The 24657-nt window shown below is 34.5% G+C and overlaps 1 protein-coding gene across 1 annotated transcript in view; it reads right to left on the reverse strand.

The window, feature by feature from the left end:
• LOC144355845 (transmembrane protein 145-like) overlaps window positions 1-24657 on the reverse strand; it is a 67550-nt gene that overhangs the window by 31657 nt on the left and 11236 nt on the right. The gene's annotated exons all lie outside the window — the stretch shown is intronic.

A 24657-nucleotide genomic window follows, 5' to 3' on the forward strand; every position in this document is an offset into this window, starting at 1 on the left:
TAGCAGTCATATCTAAAACACTGTCACAGTTAGGAAGATGAATCCTGTGTTATTATGACAACAGTGAACAAGAGATTTGATTAAAATAACAGATGACCATATATGGTCATGTGAACTCATTAATATGCATAACCATTATATCTTAAACACTGTTGCAGTTAGGAAGATGAATCCTGTGTTATTATGACAACAGTGAACAAGAGATTTGATTAAAAATAACAGATGACCATATATGGTCATGTGAACTCATTAATATGCAAAGCAGTCATATCTAAAACACTGTCGCAGAGCAGGACATGTAACAAGTGTCATTATGAAGACATTGAATGAAAGATGGAACTGACATTAGAAATGGCTATATATGATTATGTAATCTCATTATTAAGAACATGGCTCATTATATATCCTGAAAACCATATTTTGATAACCAAACCAGGTAAATACATGGTACCAACTTCATTTTGACCTCATGTTACTGATAATTCAAGCTACCTGATTGTCTTACATGTGACCACATTAATTATGAAACAGAATCTTGTCAGCTTGGGCCCCGGTGACGCCGCTTGCGGCTTTAATTAGGGGCCCAAGCCTGAAGGGCGAGGCCCCTATTCTTATTGTCCGGTTTTTTCTTCTTTCTTCTTTCTTTCTTTCTTCCGTAACTTTTTTCGTCAAGCCGTTTGAGAAAACCGTTTAACGGAATGATCTGATAATGCTCTATACTGATAGTCCCTAATGTGAACTGGTGCAACATGCTTTCAGAATTTCGATTGGTCAATTAGTTTGGCAGCCATGTTGAAATGAAATAAAACCGGAAGTGGCTGTTTGACCACTTTCTGAGGGTCTAGGCGTCTAGATTTTTTTATGGTATATAGTACAACTCATGTGTAATAGATATCAGCAATAAAAACTTTAGCGGTCATGTGACTTTTCCCGCCATTTTGTTTTTCCTAAAAACGGCAAAAAACACTTGAAAATCTTCTTCTTCAGAACCACCAAGCAGAATGCTCTCATATGTAGTATTTAGCTTCTATATATGAATCTCATTTATGTTTGAAAAAATGTTTACGATTGGTCACGTGGTTTGGCCACCATTTTGGATTTCTTCTAAACAGGAAGTAGTTTTTTACTCTGGCAACACTTGAGGGAATATTTTCAATTTTGCTTCATGGCATCTGTGTATCAAGCCCTTTCAGAAATCTAAAAAAAAATTCAGATCAGTCACATGGTTTGGCCGCCATTTTGGATTTTAAGCAAAATTGACCAAAAGTTTGGGTATTTGTTTCTCAGAGACGATTCAACCAATCTACTAGATGTTTTTATATTTACCATGCCTGGCCTTAGCTGCATACGAGAAAAATAATATTATTTTGATCAGTCACGTGGTTTGGCCGCCATCTTGGATTTTGTGAAAATAGAAATTATGCAACTACATGTTTTGTATTAGTCTGATTTCTTTCAAATTTTGTATGTGCATTTGTGTCATCAGATGCATCATTTTGCCCCAATAGCACACTGTTAGGCCACGTGCCTGGGCACCCATGGGGTGGGGGCTTCTAACCTCATTAATATGCATAACTGTTATAACTCAAGCACTGTTGTAGTTAGGATGATGAATCCTGTGTTATTATGACAACCTTGAACAAGAGATTCGATTAAAATAACAAATGACCATATATGGTCATGTGAGCTCATTAATATGCATAACTGTCATATCTCAAACACTGTTGCAGTTAGGAAGATGAATCCTGTGTCATTATGACAACAGTGAACAGGAGATTTGATTAAAATAACAGATAACCATATATGGTCATGTGAACTCATTAATATGCATAACCATTATATCTTAAACACTGTCGCAGTTAGGAAGATAAATCCTGTGTCATTATGACAACAGTGAACAAGAGATTTGATTAAAATAACAGATAACCATATATGGTCATGTGAACTCATTAATATGCATAGCAGTCATATCTAAAACACTGTCGCAGTTAGGAAGATGAATCCTGTGTTATTATGACAACAGTGAACAAGAGATTTGATTAAAATAACAGATGACCATATATGGTCATGTGAACTCATTAATATGCATAACCATTATATCTTAAACACTGTTGCAGTTAACAAGATGAATCCTGTGTTATTATGACAACAGTGAACAAGAGATTTGATTAAAATAACAGATGACCATATATGGTCATGTGAACTCATTAATATGCATAACCATTATATCTTAAACACTGTTGCAGTTAGGAAGATGAATCCTGTGTTATTATGACAACAGTGAACAAGAGATTTGATTAAAATAACAGATGACCATATATGGTAATGTGAACTCATTAATATGCAAAGCAGTCATATCTAAAACACTGTCGCAGAGCAGGACATGTAACAAGTGTCATTATGAAGACATTGAATGAAAGATGTAACTGACATTAGAAATGGCTATATATGATTATGTAATCTCATTATTGTGCATAAGAACATAGCTCATTATATATCTTGAAAACCATATTTCGATAACCAAAGCAGGTAAATACATGGTACCAACTTCATTTCGACCTCATGTTACTGATAATACAAGCTACCTGCAGTTGATTGTCTAACATGTGATCTCATTAATTATGAAACAGAATCTTATCAGCTTGGGCCCCGGTGACGCCGCTTGCGGCTTTAATTTCCTTTTTTTCTTGGTTAAAGATTGACAGTACTGGTAAACACTAGCCATTGTTAGATGCAGTAATACAATATACTAGTAATTTGCGACTTGTGTATATTGAATAAAAAAGAAGAAATCAAAGAAAGCTTAGAAAGAACTCCCGTGTGCTGAGAGTATTGAAGACACATTAAAAATTAATTAAAAATTACTTGTACCTGACATATTGATGGAAAAGCTGAAAACTAATTATGTAAATCAGGTAACAAATATGAACAGAACAGAACAAACAAATTATGAATTATTATGCTAATTAGAGAATTAATATGAACAAATTTTAACCCAAAATTAATCAGGCCTGTCTATTGTTCTAGAGCATTTATGTACCAAACTTTATTCAAATGTGATGATCAGTAATTGAGATATCAGTGTTAATTAATTATGTTAATTAGGAGATTAATAAGCATAAATATTCACCAAAAACTAATTGGGTTTCTGCATAATTCTCTTTAAAAGTTTCATTAAAATCCAATTTGTGGTTCTTTATATATCAGTGGAACATTATGCAAATTAGGTAATTAATATCCAATTAAAACTAATCAGGCCACTGCATAATCCTAGAAGATCTATGTAGCAAGTCTCATTGAAATATGATGATTACTACTTGATATATCAAAAGCTGAAAATTAATTAATTATGCAAATTAGCTAATTAATATGTACTCATATTACCCTAAAAACTATCAGGTCTGTGCAGTGTCCTATGACATCTATGTACCAAGTGTCATTGAAATGTGACGATTACTACTTGAAATATCAAAAGTTGAAAATTAATTAATTATGCAAATTAGCTAATTAATATATACTGATATTACCCTAAAAACTATCAGGTCTGTGCAGTGTCCTATGACATCTATGTACCAAGTGTCATTGAAATGTGATGATTTCTACTTGAAATATCAAAAGCTGAAAATTAATTAATTATGCAAATTAGGTAATTAATATGTACTCATATTTCCCTAAAAACTATCAGGTCTGTGCAGTGTCCTATGACATCTATGTATCAAATTTCATTGAAATGTGATGATTACTACTTGAAATATCAAAAGCTGAAAATTAATTAATTATGCAAATTAGCTAATTAATATGTACTCATATTACCCTAAAAACTATCAGGTCTGTGCAGTGTTCTATGACATCTATGTACCAAATTTCATTGAAATGTGATGATTACTACTTGAAATATCAAAAGCTGAAAATTAATTAATTATGCTAATTAGATAATTAAAATCCAATTAAAACTAATCAGGTCTCTGCATAATCCTAGAAGATCTATGTAGCAAGTCTCATTGAAATATGATGATTACTACTTGATATATCAAAAGCTGAAAATTAATTAATTATGCAAATTAGCTAATTAATATGTACTCATATTACCCTAAAAACTATCAGGTCTGTGCAGTGTCCTATGACATCTATGTACCAAGTGTCATTGAAATATGATGATTACGACTTGAAATATCAAAAGTTGAAAATTAATTAATTATACAAATTAGCTAATTAATATATACTGATATTACCCTAAAAACTATCAGGTCTGTGCAGTGTCCTATGACATCTATGTACCAAGTGTCATTGAAATGTGATGATTTCTACTTGAAATATCAAAAGCTGAAAATTAATTAATTATGCAAATTAGGTAATTAATATACTGTAAAGGGGTTAATTATTCACTGGGTTTTAATTTTGCTTATTTCGCTGACTGGAAAATGCGCTAAATTAAAACCCAGTGAATATGTTAAAATTAGCATAGAATATATTATCGAAATGATAAAACCGTGAATTTAAAACCCTCTGAATATTCCTGAAATGGTAAATCAGCAAAATTTAAACCCAGCGAAAATTAGTCATTTTACAGTATACTGATATTACCCTAAAAACTATCAGGTTTGAGCAGTATCCTATGACATCTATGTACCAAGTTTTATTGAAATGTGATGATTAGTACTTGAGATATCAGTGGAAAAGCCGAAAATTGATTAATCATTATGCAAATTAGGTAATTAATATTGCACAGATTTTCACCCAAAACTAATCAAATCTGTGCATTAGTTTGGAGCATCTGTGTGCCAAGTTTCATCAAAATCCAATGAGTGTTTTTTTAGATATCAATGGAACAGTCATGGAACAGCTAAAAATCAGCTAATTATCATGCAAATTAGGTAATTAATATGCATGGATTTTTACCAAAACCTAATCAAATCTGTGCATTGGCCCAGAGCATCTATGCACCAAGTTTCATCAAAAACTGATGTATGGTTCTTGAGATATCAGTGGAACAGACGGACACACATACACACACACACACACACACACACATACAGACACACTAACTGCAAAGACTCCCTATTTGTGCTTCGCACACGGGAGTCAAAAACATCAAAAACTGGGCGGACCTAACCTGGATTTTACCCATCAAGCTTTGCAAAATTTTAGTGTTTGTCTTGCAATTTATGGTAGATAATCAAATTTACCTAATTTTTCCCTTTTAAATATCTATGAAAATACCCTTTTTGTATAGGTATGCTAATGTTGTATTTGTTCAAGTAAGCTCTTGTAAGGGTTGAACTGGCTGGACAACAGGAAGTGCTCTGCCTGCCAAGCTTCAAATAATGACATATGATAACATCAGTACTGTCTATCTTTAAATAATCTCCACAATTGCGACAAAACATATGCAAGTTATTGCAGCTTCCTGCTGAATATTAAATGACTTCAATCATTAATTGCGTGAGTATATCAAATTTTCAAACGCAATGTCCACAAAAAAACTACGAAACGTTCACAGAACACTGTCGACGCCATTTGACCTTTATATGCGGAAAATCAAAATAATGACAAATAGTTACTGCTATAAATTTGCTCACTATGTATTCATATACATAGATATCGTAGACCAAAGTAGAAAATACTAAAAATGCTGTGACTCAGGCGAAAATTGGCCGACTTGAATGACATTACGAAATGACATTAGGAAAACACATAAAACAGATAAATGCGAGTGCGTTCTGAAATCTTCGGGTTAACGTGTGTCAACAAACTAACAGCAAGTTCTGCCAAGGCACGCATCCCACGCGCGTACTACTAGTAATCTTAAAGTTTCAAGTCTGAGAAGCAAAATAACCAGTCGACCATCGAACGCAAAGTTACGCTGCAGGACAACAGCTAAAAACAAGACAATATGCGAAGTATGCAAGGAAACAACGATTGTTTGCCAGTAACAATTACGAAATTCATCGAAACACGCATAAACCTACCTCGAACTTCACCTCTGCAGCAGTACATGTGTGGTCAGCCATTTTTTCATCTGGAGTTGCGCAAAACATGAGTTTAACCGCTTTGTAAGACGCTCTGTGATTGGCTGAGTAAATTGCCTGGTTCTGGAACGAGAGTTCCTATGCGGGTTGTTCAGATCCCGGTGGCTTTCACGAACAAAACCAATCTTGCAGCAAAATAATTGTAATGTCAAAAATAATTAAAATAAATAATAATAATTATAGTAAATAATTAAAATAAATAATTATAGTAATTATATAAAAAAAAAATAAAAAAAAAAAATTAAGCCAACCAGGATCTTATTTTAATCAGATTGCTTCGAAACATGCTATGTGCCGTCGTCGATGAAGACAATGAAGACAAGAATTTGAAAGAAATCGTCAAAACATTTACGGTTAAGAACGCATTGTTCATGATCGCCGATTCATGGTTAAGAACGCATTGTTCATGATCGCCGATTCATGGACTGTGGCGGGGTGTTGGTACAATGGACTTCATGTCGGCGACCATGGCAATGAGCAAGGCGTGAGTGCCAACGAAAGGGAGGAGATAACTGCTGAAATCAACGAGACCTGTGTTGATCTAGGATTAGGAGTCATTGCCAAGAACGAACTTGATGCATGAATCATCTGTGACAATGACATTGGGTCAGAGACTTTCACTGAGGACGAGATTGTAAAGATTGTAGCCAAAAATCAGAAAGACGACATTGAAAGTGACAACAACGAAAAAGAAAACATGCCGCCCAACGCACCAACACCAGCAGTTCCAGTGACCGACGCAATCGATGGAATGCAACTTTTTATTGACTGGTATGAAGGTCAAGAGGACATCGATGCAGTGAAACTTATGCAGTTACGACAAATGCTTTTGTTTGCAAAATCAAAAAAACAACAGAAAGTGAAACAACAGCGCCTGGATCATTTCTTTGGGTATCATTTAGGAACATTTTGCACGGACTGAAACTGAAACAATCTTGACAAAAGTCGACTTTCACATTTTCTTCGTGGACACATATTATTTATTTACTTATTTTACTAACCTAATAATTAACAAAAATGTTCATTAACAACGATTTTTCATTAATTTACAATGTAGAATTGTAATACACGTTTATTAATCAAATGTAATGTACATGTATCAATAAAACATGAAATCAACGTACCATCCATTGTCCTTCATTTTATGTTAATTTTACGTTTGGATCGTTTATCCGAACGATCAGTTAACCGAACAAATACGTCACCGCCCACTGTGTTCGGATAATCAAGGTTTGACTGTACGAGGTTTCATTGAAATGTAATGATTAGTAATGAATATTCAAGTGGAAAAGCTAATTATGCAAAATAGATCATTAATATGCACAAATATTTACCCCAAAACTAATTAGATCTCTGCATATCCTAGTGGATCTATGTACCAAATTTCATTGACATGTGACAATTAGTACTTGAGATATCAGTGGAAAAGCTGAAAATCAACTAATTATGCAACTTAGGTGATTACCGGATTCTGCTGTAAATTCGCCCATCCGAAAAATCGCCCTGGGCGGTTTCACGGCTGGTGGGCCCTTATTTGGGGTTCAAATTTCAAAAAAATTATCATCAAATATTTTTAGGGGGGCTTACATTTTCATAGAAAAATTAACCTACGCCGATTTTCAACACCGGCAGTTGGACCACCCAAAACGAAAGAAACTATTGCAGAAGCTAATCTAAAATTGTATACATTTTTTTCTAGCTGGATTAAAAAGTAGACCGCACATCTTTCTCCAAAAAAATCACAATAACGAACCTTGTGCGCCAAATACAATTGTTTTTATTAGTAACGAAAGTATATTCTAAATAAAAGAAGTTTCAAATAACAATAAACGCAACTGCATTGCTTAGTAGCAAATGATCGTGGTAGCACAATCCGGTCATGCTGCGTTTTACAATTGTTGATTATTACCTAGTAATGATTATAATAACGTGAAAAAAATAAATTCGTTGAATTATTATAAAATGCAAATAAATTTCAATTTATTTCATCGTAAGCGAATGATTACGATCGCATTTTCAACGCTTGATGCTGTAGAAATGAATATCCACCATGTTTGACAGATTCAATCGATAATTAACCAATGAAAACGATGGATGATGCCAACGTGTTCAAATTACCATAGAGCATTTAAATATGTTAATGTTATTGATGTTGTACGATCTTTTGGCTTGGATTTCGATTGGAAAATGGCATGATTTGTTTTTAAATAAAAAAATTAGTTGTTTTCAAAAGATAAACTGAGCATTTAAAGAATAATTTAACATTATTTACAGCGATAACAGCTCATTGTCAAAACGAAGCTAACCCATTCACGCTAGTCGTAATAAACTTTTAGGCATCAAAAAAGATTAAAATAACACCTTAAAAAACTGGTCCCATTTTATCTTTTTAAAAACCTGAACTGTCGTTTAACGGCCCTGGGCGAATTTACGGCAGAATCCGGTAATATGCACAAATCTTTACCCAAAAACAATCAATCTCTGAATAGTTCTTGAGTATGTACTTGAGTATGAAATGTGATGATTACTACTTGAAATATCAAAAGCTGAAAATCAATTAATTATGCAAATCAAACAATTGTACTATATGTACTTATATTACCCTAAAAACGTTCAGGTCTGTGCAGTGTCCTGTGACATCCATGTACGAGGTTAGGCCAAACTTTTATTATCCCTTGTTTCACGAACCCGCAAAAAAATTGATAACAAAATATTATTTTTATCTTCATTTTTTTACCTCTCGCTGCATACCAAATCCAAGTTGCATTTTTGTGGGAGTATCTTTATCAAAGTACCGAAGTCTCACGCAGATGAGAAACAAGGTTATACATGGAATAAAATTGTATTTCATTTCTTCTCTCCGATCAATGATCTCACTTACAATTCTTTGGGAATCACACAAATCTAATAGAAAAAATAAATTAATTTTATTTTTTTTTCGCCCTCAAAAAAATTGCCTCATAAAAACTTGAGAAACAAGGAATAAATCAAAGAAAGCTTAGAAAGAACTCCCATGTGCTGAGAGTATTGGAGACACATTAAATATAATTTGAAATTACTTAGCTGAAAACTAATTATGCAAATCAGAAAATTAACATGAACAGATTTGATTGTAAAACTAATGAGGTCTGCGCAATGTAACAAAAACTCTATGTACCAAGTTTAATTGAAATGTGATTAGAACCAAAAAATTATGAATTATTATGCTAATTAGGGAAATAATATGAACAGAGTTTTACCCCAAACTAATTAGGTTTGTACATTGTCCTAGAGCATCTTTGTACTAAGTTTCATTAAAATGGAAATTAGTACTTTAGATATCAGTGTCAAAGCTTAAAATTGGTTAATTATGCAAATTGGGTAATTAATATGTACAGATTTTAACCCACAATTATCCAGGTCTGTCTATTGTTCTACAGCATCCATGTATAAACATTCATTGATATGTGATGATTACTACCTGAGATATCAGTGTGAAAGTTGGAAATTGGTTAATTATGCAAATTAGGTGATTAATATGCACAAATATTTACCAAAAACTAATTGGGTCTCTGCATAATTCTAGATTCATTGAAATGTGATGATTAGTACTTTAGATATCAGTAGAAAAGCTGAAAATTAATTATGCAAATTAGGTAATTAATATGTACAATTATTTACCCTGAAACTAATCAGGTCTCTGCATAGTCCTAAAGGATCTATGTACCAAGTTTCATTGAAATGCGATGATTAGTACTTGAGATACCCGTGGAAAAGCTGAAAATTAACTAATTATGCAAATTAGGTGATTAATATGCACAAATATTTATCCGAAACAATCAATCTCTGCATAGTCCTTGAGTATGTAAGTACCAAGTTTCATTGAAATGTAATGCTCACTACTTATATCAAAAGCTGAAAATTAATTAATTATGCAAATTAGGTAATTATATGTACTGATATTACCATAAAAAATATCAGGTCTGTGCAGTGTCATATGACATCTATGTACCAAGGTTCATTGAAATGTGATGATTAGTACTTGAGATATCAGTGGAAAAATCGAAAATTGACTAATCATTATGCAAATTAGGTAATTAGTATCCACGGATTATTACCAAAAACTAATCAAAACCTAGCATTAGTTCAAAGCATCTATGTACCAAGATTCATCAAAATCCAATGAGTGGTTGTTTAGATATCAGTGGAACAGTCATGGAACCACTAAAAAATAGCTAATTATCATGCAAATTAGGTAATTAATATGCACGGATTTTTACCAAAAACTAATCAAATCTGCGCATATGTTCAGAGCATCTATGTACCAAGTTTCATCAAAATCCAATGAGTGGTTCTTTAGATATCAGTGGAACAGTCATAGAACAGTTAAAAATTAGCTAATTATCATGCAAATTAGGTAATTAACGAGCATGGATTTTTACCAAAACCTAATCAAATCTGCGCATTGGCCCAGAGCATTTATGCACCAAGTTTCATCAAAAACCGATGTATGGTTCTTGAGATAGCAGTGGAACAGTCAGACACACATACATACACACATACACACACACATACAGACACACTAACTGCAAAGACTCCCATTTTGTGCTTCGCACATGGGAGTCAAAAAAGTCTGGCCTTACATTGAAATCTGATGATTAGTACTCGAGATATCAGTTGAAAAGCCGAAAATTAACTAATCATTATGCAAATTGGGGGAATAATCCACTATTATTTCCCTAATTATTACTGTGATATTCGTTTGTATTATTGATTCAATATTATTCAATTGTGTTCTTCAATTCTTTCTTATATTGTTATTGTGTTTATTCAATTCAACCGTCTTTATTACATGTTTATCTCAAAGAGAACTAGCACAAATAATGATAGCAGACGCCATTTCAAATGCTATTCTCTTATTACCCAATCATAGGTCATAGCACTATGAACCAATCAGCACCAAGCCCGCTAAAATTTGTTAGGGTGGCTGATCCTACCGAGCCTATAAAAGGCCTGAATACTTGTTTTAGCGCACGAGTACATGTAACCTTTTCCAGTGACGAGTTAATAAAAGCAGTTTCTTGATATCGTATATTTGTTTCCTGTTCCTTTGATCGACTGTCTCTTGTTTTACGCGCCTTGAACTTTACGCTCGTTAGGGTTGAGTGTTTTACCCATCATGCACTATAAGTCACACATTGTTTGTGCCAGTGACTGTGGACCATGCTGTCACAATGACCTTGTAATATGGAGAAACTGATGTCATTTCAGCTAATTTTTGGAGAACATGTGAGTAATATAATTATGGTATATCTTGGTATGGTATATTTGTTTTTAAATGAACTGTCAAAACTAGGCTAAGTCAAAGAAGCGATAGATAGAGAATAAGGTTGGGCAGTCAGGGACTGCTGACGATAATTTATTTCATAAACCGGCGCTTGGTTGGCGCATGCGCAGAAGCCACCATATGAAAAACCCCATATGGAAGGATACATCCCTGTGAGGTAATAAAGTACCTCAAAAACTATAAACTACAAAGCTCAAAATCTGTAACTACAAACTAAATCTATAAAAACTACAAGCATAAAATAAACAAAAAGGGGGGGGGGTTGGGGAAACAACGCCTTCCGTGCGTGTCGAGCCAGCTAGCCAATACCCTCAATCTGTAATGCCGCAATATATAGTGCCAAGGTGTTAGCCACGCTAGCTAAGATAATTACACGTTTAGCTTAAAAACAATCAAGCACTGGCGCCGATGATCTTTCCTGTCTTGGCATTGGCTTGAAATTGTCTATACCAATAAACAAGCTGGTTGCTATACAGCTGGTAGTGAGGGGAAAGATTACATTGCTTAATCTGCCACTAAAGGATACGTAACAAAAGATGACACATTTAAAACTGTATTAAACCACCGTCCCTCAACACCGTTGAGGGACGGTGATTAAACCAAAGACATTAGAAAGAGTCTTTTCTATTGTCTTTGATTTTAAAACTGTATTAAACCAAAGACATTAGAAAGAGTCTTTTCTATTGTCTTTGATTAAACATAAATACATAACTTAATGTATTTTTTAGCTTCAGAAAACACAAACACAAAAAGGTACTGTGACTGTGTACTTAAGGATTAGTAACACTGAATTAATTAACTAGCTGACTGTTGACCTCAAAAGTATACAATTTATCTAAATTTAAAGACAGTTGTGATCATGATGGGGATGTACATGACCATTTGCAATTACAAATATATCAAGGTTGCTGATCATTTTTCATAATTTAACTTTTGTTGTTTCAAAATAGTTATTTGTGTGTGCATGTGGTGGTGGTGGTGGCGGTGATGGGGGGGGGGGGTGTATTTGCATATATAATTATGTAATTTTGATAATTTTTTTATTAACACTTACACATTCCCCGGAGGGATTGGCAATGGTTACAAAAGTTTAAAAAGGAATAAAAGGTTACAAAACAGAAAATAGATAATAAAAAAAAAAAAAAAAAAAAAACAATCTAAGCTAATACATTACATATAATAGCTAGTATAAAATTATGATACTACGAAAGATAGAAAACAAAATGCAAAACTCAAATAGTGAGAGAAGGTTGTCACTGGGGTTGCTGTCTTATTTCAAAACACTTCTTTAGGTACCTTGCTACGGGGAGTGTTAGGCCACTGTTGTTTAGCAAGGCTATGAATTGAGTCTTTAGCGGCAAATTTTTAAAGTTTTGGATTTTGGTTTTTGCTATTTCGAATAGGACATTTCTTTCGGGGGTATATCTTTTACATGACATCATGAGGTGATACTCATCTTCTACTTCATTTTTATCACAAAGGTTGCATAATCTATTAGCAAGGGGTATTCTTTTGTGTCTGCCAGTCTCAATTTTCAAGTTATGGTCACTGAGGCGGAATTTAGTTAAATTTTCGCGCATATCAATGTTTTTCAGGGTAACAAGGTATGTTTCGAAAGCAAAGTTGTTTTTTAATTCTCTGTATGTTCTTAATTTATTTTTTTCATTTTGTTTTGATCCATTGTCATTATGTAATTCACTTTTCCAAGTTGATATGAATGATGTTTGTATATTTTTGTTGATTTGTCCTAATTGCCTTGCAGTTAGAGTTTCATCGCTGTCGATCAGGTAAGAATGGTTGATGTTATTTAAAAGGAAATCTATATTGGTGTACCATTTACTGTTAATTTCTTTATTTTCTTGGAAAGCTAGTTTTAGTAATGGATTTGACGAGTTCTTTATACGATTAAAATATTTTATCATTTGTTTTTCGATAAAAGTCTCCAATGGGTAACGTCCAAGTTCGCCGTATAAACCCATTGTTGTAGTGTTTTTGGATGTACCCAAAAGAAAACGAAGATAATTTATATGTACATCTTCAATTGGTGATTTTAGTGAAATTTCATCTCCCCATACATCACTACCATATGTGAGAATTGGTCTGATTAGTTTATCAAACAGAGAGAGTGACAGTGGTATACTTAGATTTTTGCCTGTTTTTCCCTTTAAGGAAAATAAGGCCTTTAAAGCTTTTCTTTTTATGCTTTTTAGGCCTTCCTTGAATTTTCCATTAGCGCTTACTATTAATCCTAGGTAATTGGTTGATTTTACAGTAATTAACTCACAACCTTCAAAGAAGAAAATATCATTCTCTAGAAGTCTGTTTGATCTGTTAAAGATCATAGTTTTTGTCTTTTCCGTGTTAACAGTTAGATGCCATTTTTTAGTGTATATCGATAAATTATCAAGGCAAGTTTGTAATCCTGTTTTTGATTCAGAAAGTATTACAAGATCGTCAGCATACATTATACAGTTAATAGGTGTGTTTTGTAGTTTGGGTGGGTCACATCTAGGTTTATTAAGGACATCAGGTAAATCGTTTATGAAGATGTTGAATAGGGTTGGGCTTAAATTACAGCCCTGTTTTACTCCCACCCTTGAAGTGAAGTGTTCAGTTAATCTTTCTTTGCTCTTAACTTTATATTTTACCTTACTATACATATTTTTTATAATTTTATAGATTTTACCCGATATTCCAAGTTTTAACAATTTAATATACAACCCCTGATGCCAGACACTGTCGAAGGCCTTTTTTAGGTCAACAAAGCACGCATATATTTTATTTGTATTTTTACTATTATTTTTTTGTATTTTAATATTTTCTTTGTTATTGGCAGTGCTTCTATTATAAAGATATTTGTTAATTATTGTCTTAAGAATGAAGATATTGTCTGTTGTGCGTCGATCTTTTCGGAATCCGAATTGCTTGTTTGAAAGTATGTTCTTTTTTTCTAAGAATGTGGTTAGTCTAATGTTTAGAATGCTTGTAAATAATTGTAAATAGTCACTCAGTGCATGGCTTTTTCTGGGAGGAAATTCACTCATAACAGCAGTGAATTTCAATATTATATCCTAATATTTACCCTGTTGAACCAATTTTGATTTCTCTAACAACTTTTAATTTCGGGAAATTATAATTAAATGCTAATTTAATTCAAGTAATTTTAGAAAGTACCATTTTGTTCATATTACTAGTACTATGGCAATATAGAAAAGAAATGATGAATGTAATTTAAATATATGTATTACTGTTTTCATGCTGCCGATACAAAGGTTGAATAAACATTATTATTATTATTATTATTATAGTAAATTTTTTTATTCAATTTGTGAAAGCCAAATTTAGAGGAATGCATTTAATAAAGTCAATAAAATTCATGTAGTATTTAAAAACATTACACACATATGTACCTTCAAATTTTACTGTTTTAGCTTATTTGCTCCATTAAGGTAGCGAGAAGGGAAATTTTCACTTTTTTCTTGATTTTTCAAAAATTGATAAAACGGTTACTTTAGACCTTGATACATCACCCCAGGTTTACAAAAGATCGAAATTGCGAAATAACGTTGCTCAAATTAGTGTTTTAAAACACTAGCAGAAAAGACTACAACTGCCGTTTCGTGGATATTTGCATAGTGTTTATCTTTGGAAGGAATTAAATGATAAAATCTTATCTGTATACTCTGTTGTTGACGATTCTGATATAACGGGTGATAAGCTTCCAGTTGCAAACAATGCGTGTTTATCTAACGTCCATTGTCAGCATTATTGTCAGTCGAGACTTCGTCGGAGAAACATGGTCATACAGTACTCATTTCGCCCAACCTTCCGCTTTTACATCGACCGCTTATCGCTTAATTTCCGACCACGCGGTCTTGTCCGACCGGAAACCGACCGCATTTTAATCGCGTTTTTTTTTTCGCTCGCTCGCTCATTGAAAACATTGACCGCTCGCCCAAACACTGATCACTGGCACATGAGTGGTCGAAATGGTGGTTTTGATAGTGAAGTGTGAACATACAACTAGTATTAACTATTATTACATTCTGAACGACACCTCAAATCTAATAGCTGTATTACACTTGTATCGTGAAAGCAACTGAACTGGGACCTCTTGTTACGTGTTTTGGGTGCTTGTTCTAGATGTAATATTTTTATTTTTATTTTAATGAGACAGTTACGTGAAAAAAGCCTAGGTAACTCCTTTTGACAGAGCAGAGAAACGAGGAAATGTTAGTGATTAATTCCAAAAATAACTATATCGAATCCACATCGGTCCACGTCTGGTAAATTTGACATTCAATTTTTAAAATTAAGTCACGATCATTGAATGAGCTCGGTCTATACCGTATACGTACCGCAAAAGTGTTCCCACAAAAAATATTTTCGACTAAAAACGGCCACATGCCCTGAAAAAATCGAACAGAGCTTGACATGTATGAATAATTTATTGGGCTTAAAAGAAAAACGTGTCAAATTTAGTTATAGCCATAACTATTTGGTGGCCAGTCGATGAACAATTCAAAGTCCTTCAGGGCTGAAAATCATCGACGCTCCTCTGGTTTACTTTATTTCACAACTTGCAGAGAAAACTGATTCGCGTGAGCTCTAATGTATCTTAGCCTAGTATTTTCTTTTTGAACTAAGGTCAAATTCCATCAGTTTGTCAAAATATATGTTTTTCAGCGAATAATTTTGAAGCCTGTCGCAGCACAAGCAACTACAGTATGTGAATCGACGCCGGTGATTGGATTGTACGACGACCCTTCAATGAGCGTCAAATATGCTTTGTTACAACATCATTGATTGGCTGAGAGTCACCTGATCGGAGCACGAACTGGGTCACAGAACCATATTTGTCCGTATTATCAACAGGACTTTGCAAAATAACCACACCCACATTTTCAATCTTTTTTAGCGCGGAAGTTGCCAACAAATGTAAAAAAAATCGTGAATTTCATGGATTCGAATAAAATAAAGCAAGCGATTGATAAGGATGATTCTTAATATTTTCCCCGATGCTCTTCGAATTTTTATTTTTTTTTATTTCAAGGTAAGAAATGGCTAGTTGAAGTTGCATCGTCTTCAATGCGGTTGTTTCACCGCGAACAACTCTAGCTCTGTTTTGGGCATGGTTTAGTTTTGCGATGTAAAATAAAATATATATTAAAATAATAATACTTGATTAATTATTTGGGGTTTCAGCCCACAAATTACGGACATGATCTCCATGAATTACGGTCAATGTTTGTCTTCTCTCGGCTGATTGTCACGGTGTTGATCGACGCCCTTCCTAAACTCAGTATGGAGAAACCAATGGGGATCGACATTCCAAACAAACAATCGAAATTATCAACGAAAGACGAGATTTTTCTAGATATTTACAAACATACTGTCATGACAAACATATGTAAAATTAACAAATACACAAAGAGGTGTAATATTAGGTTTTATTTTAGGCTTAGAAATATTTTCTTTCACTCAGCCCATGCATGTAACTGCCATTTAGCTTTACGGTCCTTCAGCATCGGGGGAAAACAACAATAATTATACAAAACACATTGCAAAGACTCAACAATCAGGAAAGAAACCCCAGACAACCATGTCGTACTTGTGTTGAAATACATTTTGTATTTCACGTCAGAATATTGTTTAAAATAAAATATTCAGTCCAAGCCAAATCGAGGTCAAAGGGTCAGGTTGCGTGCATATAATTATATATAGATAAAACAAAAAGTATTTGAACTTTTGTCAGCTGTTCAACATCTATAAAAACCAGAAAGACAATTATAAGACAATGTGAACCTCGGAAATTATTCTGTTAGTCCGAATTTTAAATGCGCGCGAACGAGCAGGTGGGCGGTGATATTTCGGGGTTTGCTCGGTCGAAAAAAAAGCCGAAATTGTCCGGTTGAATTCAACAAGCGGTCGCAAAAGCGAGAGAAAAAGATGATTGGAAAGCGGAAGCGGGCGGGAGGTTGTGCGAAAGGAGTACTGTAACTTTGCACAACTTTCTTTTAAATCGTTTTATTTTCCAAGTCAATATTCTATTTTACTAATACATTTTTTTTCTAACGCAATGGCGAAGAAAGGAAAGAAAGCATTGACAGACGAGGCAAAGAAAAATCTGCCACTCAGTGTCGCACTCTGACACAGCAATTTTTTTTAAAACATCGGCCATTTTGTTTCACCATGAAAACCGTTTTATTAGATGTCTTATCTGAGACACTTGAAGGATTAGCTTGTTTGTAAACTGTCAGCGTGTACAGTGGGACAGTAATGTTTGTCAGAGGATTATCCCTCGTTGTTCGTTTGCATAACAATGGAAAACCCGAACGTTCCTGGAGTACGGACTCAAATGCCAGCAGTTTTCTTCATTTTTCACGCTCGAGTTTGAAATTATTCATTATCTGACACTCTTTATGAGTTCTATGATATCAGTGGTTAATATGTTTGGTCATTTTTAGTGTATATTTATAATAATGCAGCAAATCTACAGTGTTTTATTAACCAAAACTGTTTTTCGCGTTTTTCTCGAGTTGAAGTTTTGATCGAGAACGACTCATTGGGACCGCCGCCAAATCAAGTGCGTTCGGACTAGGACATTCAAACTCGCAGTTATCGTTCAAAAGATAATGATGGTGCGAAATATGTCTGGGTTTTTAAAGAAAATGCTTTGTCACAGAATAATAGTCTGTTAAACGTGCCAAGTATGAAATAATTTGGGGACAAAAAAACAAACCTGCATAGAAATCGGAGTAGGTCTTTTGATTATCGGAGACGCATTTCAATGGACTTGATTACGGACAATGCATAACTTAAATTTCACCAGGAAATTCTGCAGTGTGCTTTCGCAATCGCGTACTTAGTCATTTTTACAAGGTCCGCCATTTTTGATGTCACGTGATAATTATGTAAACAATGTCTGTCCAGTTTGTGCGAACTTGCACCTCTATACTTAGTCTTTTGATATATATAACCTAAATTACTGTTCTGAACGAGACAACAGACAGAGAATGTTTTATTTAAAAACGTCACAAAACCTTCTCGCTACCTTAAGTAGTGAATTTGCTTATAAAAAATATAGAATTTTTTTCTATGGCAAAAAAAAGTAAATTTAAATACACAGCCAATGCAATGTTGGGTTTATATGCACTTCTATTGGGAATAAGCATCTAATAGTGCATATGCAGTAAATGGTAGTTTTTTTATCTACTGTAAAATACTTTATTTTAGCTGGAATTAATTTTCGCTGAAAGGGCCCCTTGGGTATTTTGTGAGGAAATTATTTTCACTGATTTTTGATGAGTGAAAAAAATTAGACCAAAATTAGATAATTAAAGATATCATTACAAAATGAACAAATCTGAGAGGTCCACATGTAGTACCTATATATGTAATATCAAAGCAATTGGACTTGCGGTTTTTAACAAGAAGTCGAAAATATCACTTTTTACCAAAAATTACAAAAATATTCACCAAAATTAGAGAATTAAAGATATCATTACAAAATGAACAAATCTGAGAGAGGTCCACATGTAGTACCTATATATGTAATATCAAAGCAATTGGACTTGCGGTTTTTAACAAGAAGTCGAAAATATCACTTTTTAGCTCCGTTGTTTTCGGTAAACAGCTGTTTCACGAGTCCGGAAGATGTCCCGACGACGTTATTGAGACCTCTTATTAATTGACAAGCGATAAAACAAAGAACTAAGAGACAGATAGTGGCATAGGTGACAACTAGGACAATGGTTGGATGTCTGGGAAAAAACTGGCTGAACAAAAAACAATGGCTGGATGCGTGAAGTGATTGTCACAAGCACTGCGTTAATCATGCAATGGGAGAGTCAAAACAAGTTCCCTCATCATTCCAGAATTAGCTTAGATACTTGATAACAGAAGAACCAGCAACAACTTATTGGTCCAATAGCTTGTTACTTGCCTTTTATTGGCGAAAAGTAAAAAGAATCATCAAATAAATCACCAAAACAAAACGGTAAACACTGAAACCAGTCCTACTACTTAACGCGCGGACACGCGAGGGAGTGTCCGGGCACGCGCGGAAGCAAACAGGGGAGAATACCTAACGCGCGGGGCAGCGGCAGCAATCCTTGTACTGTATAATATTCGTTTATGCTCAAAATTTGAAACAGAGTGGCGAATTCGAGCAGCTATCCACACTTTTTATGATCGACGCCCGGGCATTCCAGCGAGTCGAGTCCCCCATGTTGTTTACTAATTTTGGTTAGCGTTTAACAATAGGACAATACCATTCGATCCATGGGGGTGACAGTCCTGCGAATGTGCCGACATTGACGAGGGACAATGACAGGACAAGTTTGTGGAAGTGTGGCGAGACTCCCGTAGTATTGTTTAGTAATATTCAAAAATGACCATGTAAGACGTCTGTTACGCAGAAATTGTTCACCTCATGTCGTTTTTTCATTGTTATGTGTCCCTGTAAACACAGCATTGTATGCAGGTGACAATGCTACGCACACATGCAATGAAATCGGTATCCTAAGAATATCGTAACGTCTTTGTGTTTCCTGTTGCAGTGCAAGTTTGTATATGGTAAATATCGTGAACGGTACAGAGTTCGGTAAATCTCGTGTTCGTACACAGTACAGAGGGGATATTTTCGTAGGCTGTGGTCCAATGTTTTTATACTTTGTAATTCAAACAAATAAAAAACGTATATTCGTAGCCATGGACAAGATTTAAAATGTAATCCTGTACCAGTCACCCACCCCCTGTCCCCACTCTTACAGCATGCGGTAAATTTCTTATTGTACACGCAGTTTACGGTAAACCTGGTTTATACTTCTTGTCGAAAGCACAGAGTTTACAATTCGTCCACATATTTCAAAGTGTTGACGCCGCGACACATATTCAGCTGTGATTGACACTCTATTGTACAACTACAACAAAGAGGAGGAACATACACTGTCCCTAATTCAGTTCAACCACGGTCACTATTTTTTAGTAACCGTGGTTCAACCCAAGCAAGGCACGTTTCTTTTAAATAAACATGACATACCAAATATGATGAACTTGTGTAAATTCAGAAAAAAATTTCTCATTTGTTCTGGCTTGGACGAGTTGCGTCTAGAGACAAAGCATTTGTTGTTTCTGTCTGGAGCTGTAACAGGTAACAAAAGGTCTTGAATAAATTAATGGCGTGATAAACGCCACCTTGTATTTCTATTTTATGGAATCTCTTGTAGTTTGTTTGTGCAGTGTATAGTTACAGTAGATTATTTACAAGCTGATCCCAGACCAATTTGTAATGGCCGGGCTCGTAACACGGACCACATGATCCCCGAGCAGGGTGTGAGTCCGGTATGTGAGCTACTATAAAATCGCGATGCGACGGCTATGACCTCCATTCGCACACATGCTTCCGGTGCGCTAGTGTAACCTGCCGTTAACAATGAAACTGAAACTGAATGACGTTCCCACTTTTATTAAATATAGGTAGTAATAAAGAGAGTATCACAACGCCTTGGAAGCGACACATCGAAAGGTCAAGTTCAGTTCATCGCCCGCTGTACGAATTCACGTTTGCGAATGAATGACCACTTGACGCGATGGAGAGATCCCAAGCCCAGTTGGCGAGCTACATACCAGTAGTTTTCTGTATACACGCCCCGTGATCGATCTTTTCCAAACCCGTGTGGTATCGGCGTTTTTTTTTTTTAAATCAGTGTATGACGTTGCTTTTAGTTTGAACAATTTAACTTGCCGACATGATAACGCCTTATTTTCAGAACTATTACAGAGTTATGACATTGTCTTCGGTGTGGACGATTGAACTTGCCGACATGTTAATGGTTTTTTTTTCAAAACTATTAGTGTTATGCCATTGTATTCAGTGTGGACCATTGAACATACCGACGTGATAATGCCGTTCTTTGGGACTAATGGGAGGCATGCGCAATTGTACTTCCCCGTTAATATTTTAACTTGGAGTTCTGATAGTGCATTATAGCGACAACGAAAAACACATTTATCATAGCATTGTCAATTTCGTTAGCCAGGATTTATTTTGTTTATAATCAAAACACGCAAGTCACGCAGACTTTACCGTCGACGTAGAATATAATTTTATTGCTGTCGTATCCTGTGTCTGTCTATTTACTATACATGTTTTAATTTTCGTTTCAGTTGACTTGTACTTTGAATAATTTTGAATAAAAATATTTTCCACAAGGGCGGGTGTCTGTCTATTTACTATACATGTTTTAATTTTCGTTTTAGTTGACTTGTTCTTATTTTTAATAAAAATATTTTCTAAAAGGGCGGTTTGTTTACTATACACGTTTTACAGTGGACGCAAACAAGATTTAAGTCTTAGTGAACGTTGCAATATAGCGAGACTTTCTTAGCGGCACTGTTTTGAAAACGATTTGTTACATTTTGCAACAATCTCACTTTTCCTGGCAACACTCGATTATCGGCAAATTATGTTTTGTCTCGATACGTATTATAGCTGAGTGGTTGTCTGTTTTCACATTGTAACATTTTGAAAATGAAAATATTTGAAAGAAATTTAAAAGAAATGAATGAAAGGCTAGAATTTCACAACTTGTTCTATTACAGAGAATAAAATTGATATTCTTCATTTGTCAAAGTTGATACTTTTTTTACATCAAGTGGTTTAATTTATTCATCAAAATAATTCAAGAACATTAATATAGTACTTGTACACAGTATTTAAGGTTGATGTAAATATAAAAGTGCTAAGAATTTTCTTTGATTGGTATGCGAATTATATGCAAATTAGATATGCTAATTATATGCAAATTAGCGTCGTTCTTTAAATTTGATTTGTGGAGAACACTGATTATAGGAATCCTACAGGAATTTGTTCTGTAAGATTCTTATAGGAATCCTATAGGAAACTTTTGTAAGGGATTAATGGAAAAAATAACTAATTATACAAATTAGGTAATTAATATGCACAAATATTTACCACAAAACTAATCAGTTCTCTGCACAGTCGTTAAGTAACTATGTACCAAGTTTCATTGAAATGTGATGATTACTACTTGAAATATCAAAAGCTGAAAATTAATTAATTTTGCAAATTAGGCAATTAATATGTACTGATATTACCCTAAAAACTATCAGGTCTGTGCAGTGTTCTATGATATCTATGTACCAAGTATTATTGAAATGTGATGATTAGTACTTGAGATATCAATGGAAAAGCCAAAAATTGATTAATCATTGTGCAAATTAGGTAATTAATATTGCACAGATTTTTACCCAAAACTAATCAATTGTGTGCATCAGTTCAGAGCATATATGTTCCAAGTTTCATCAAAATCAAATGAATGGTTCTTTAGATATCAGAGGAATAGTCATGGAACAGCTAAAAATCAGCTAATTATCATGCAAATTAGGTAATTAATATGCATAGATTTTTACCAAAACCTAATCAAATCTGCGCATTGGCCCAGAGCATCTACATGTATGCACTAAGTTTCATCAAAAACCGATGTATGGTTCTTGAGATAGCAGTGGAACAGACACACACACACACGCACACACACACAGACACACAGACACAGACAGACACACTAACTGCAAAGACTCCCTTTTTGTGCTTCGCATACGGGAGTCAAAAATATATATTAAAGCAGAAACGGTAGTTCTCTTTTTGAAATATGTCGTGGCCCGTTTGGTTTGTGCTTCCTTAGAAACAATTCAAGCAAATCGTATAAGGAGAGCCGCGAAGCAAGCGAGTGGCGCACTCGGTCGGCCGTAGCGACATTACATGTATCAATTAAACCAATGTTACAGTATTGTAGATGCCCATACTGAGAGAGTGGTTGAAATCACGTTATTTTGGCTTTATAAAATATTTGGTAGCAGCTTGCGAATCCATAACTGGGGCCAGCAATTTTGCAATGTCACGCCAAAGACTGCAAACTTTTTTACTATCTTTCATCACCGCTATTGCATTTCTGTCATGAAAACTACTCTTCTGTCGTTGGATAAAAAAAAAAAAACTTCCTATTTCAAGCCCACCGTACTATCCATATAGTGAGACATTCCAACCGGCGAAACTTGCTGAATGATAACTTTCACCGTGATTGATAAGCGTCTAGTCTGATAAGAAAGCAATGTCACAATTTGACCTTTATGATGAAATACTAGTAGTGATGTCATTCTTAGCCAATCAGTAAAGCAGATGCATAAAGGTCAAAGATGATTGCCAGAGTGTAAACAAAAGCATCGTGTGCCATCGCAGCAGAGCGACGCAATTTTTCTTGTCTCTTTATTGTGATTAGACCCGAATGAAAAGTGTCAAGCTGACAGACAGACTGTGTGGGATGATATCGAAGAACTTCAGGAAGAGGTTGTAGAGATTTTGTTCGACGGCTACAGTGACGTCGACTTGGACTTTGAGGGTTTTGTGTTTGACGAAGATGGCAATGAACGTACAAATAAAGATCTGAGAAGTTTTTTCAAACAGCTATGAATTTTTATAATTTTTACTGTGTAAATTTGTAAATTATTATTGTTCGTTTTTGACTGTTGATCCGGTATTTGTCAAAACCGGAAATAATTTTACGCAGTTTAACCCGTGACATTTTAGTTCTTGAGTTCACGCATATTGAGTGTGTTTGTCAGCGAGGGAATCCTGAATTCAAATGATTCTTCACTGTCGATTTTTATTATTTCTGGTTTATTTGTCACATTATAAGTGATACATTATTTTTGTTTTACTTCTAATGTTGCATATTGTTCATTTAATTCTCTTGCATGTTTTTATTTACCATTCTATTCCCTGTCGCAATTTGGTCTGCGTGTTTTCGATTTTCAAGGACTTTCGTTTCTTTTTGCCGGGGATATCCGGACAAACGCCCACGCCTATTTTTTGGCAATTTTCCATGTTCAGGGCCTTGGGCTCTTACCCGAATAAATACGGTATATCTAAGTTCTGTTCAGTCAAAATGGCATTATATTCAAGTAATAATATTCTCATATCATACAAACAAAATTGCATAATCCACATAAATCAGCTGAATGATGTGCATCCAAAGACAATCTTAGGATAAAGAAATGTTTAACATGACTGCAAGTCAGCCATTTTGAATCAATGTGTGAAGTTCACACAAATAATACTGGCCCAGACATCTCTGAGAAACGATGGATTGTGGCCACCAGTCAGTAGGAGGTCATTAAAACAAATAAAACAAATTGACATGCACATGTATACTATATCTATATCTTTATACCAACGGCATCAATCTAGGCATGTCTGTAATATAGTATTGGACAGACACA

Source organism: Saccoglossus kowalevskii, chromosome 8 (genome assembly GCF_978046115.1).
Source record: "Saccoglossus kowalevskii chromosome 8, keSacKowa6.1, whole genome shotgun sequence".
In the NCBI taxonomy this organism is placed as follows: Eukaryota; Metazoa; Hemichordata; class Enteropneusta; family Harrimaniidae; genus Saccoglossus; species Saccoglossus kowalevskii.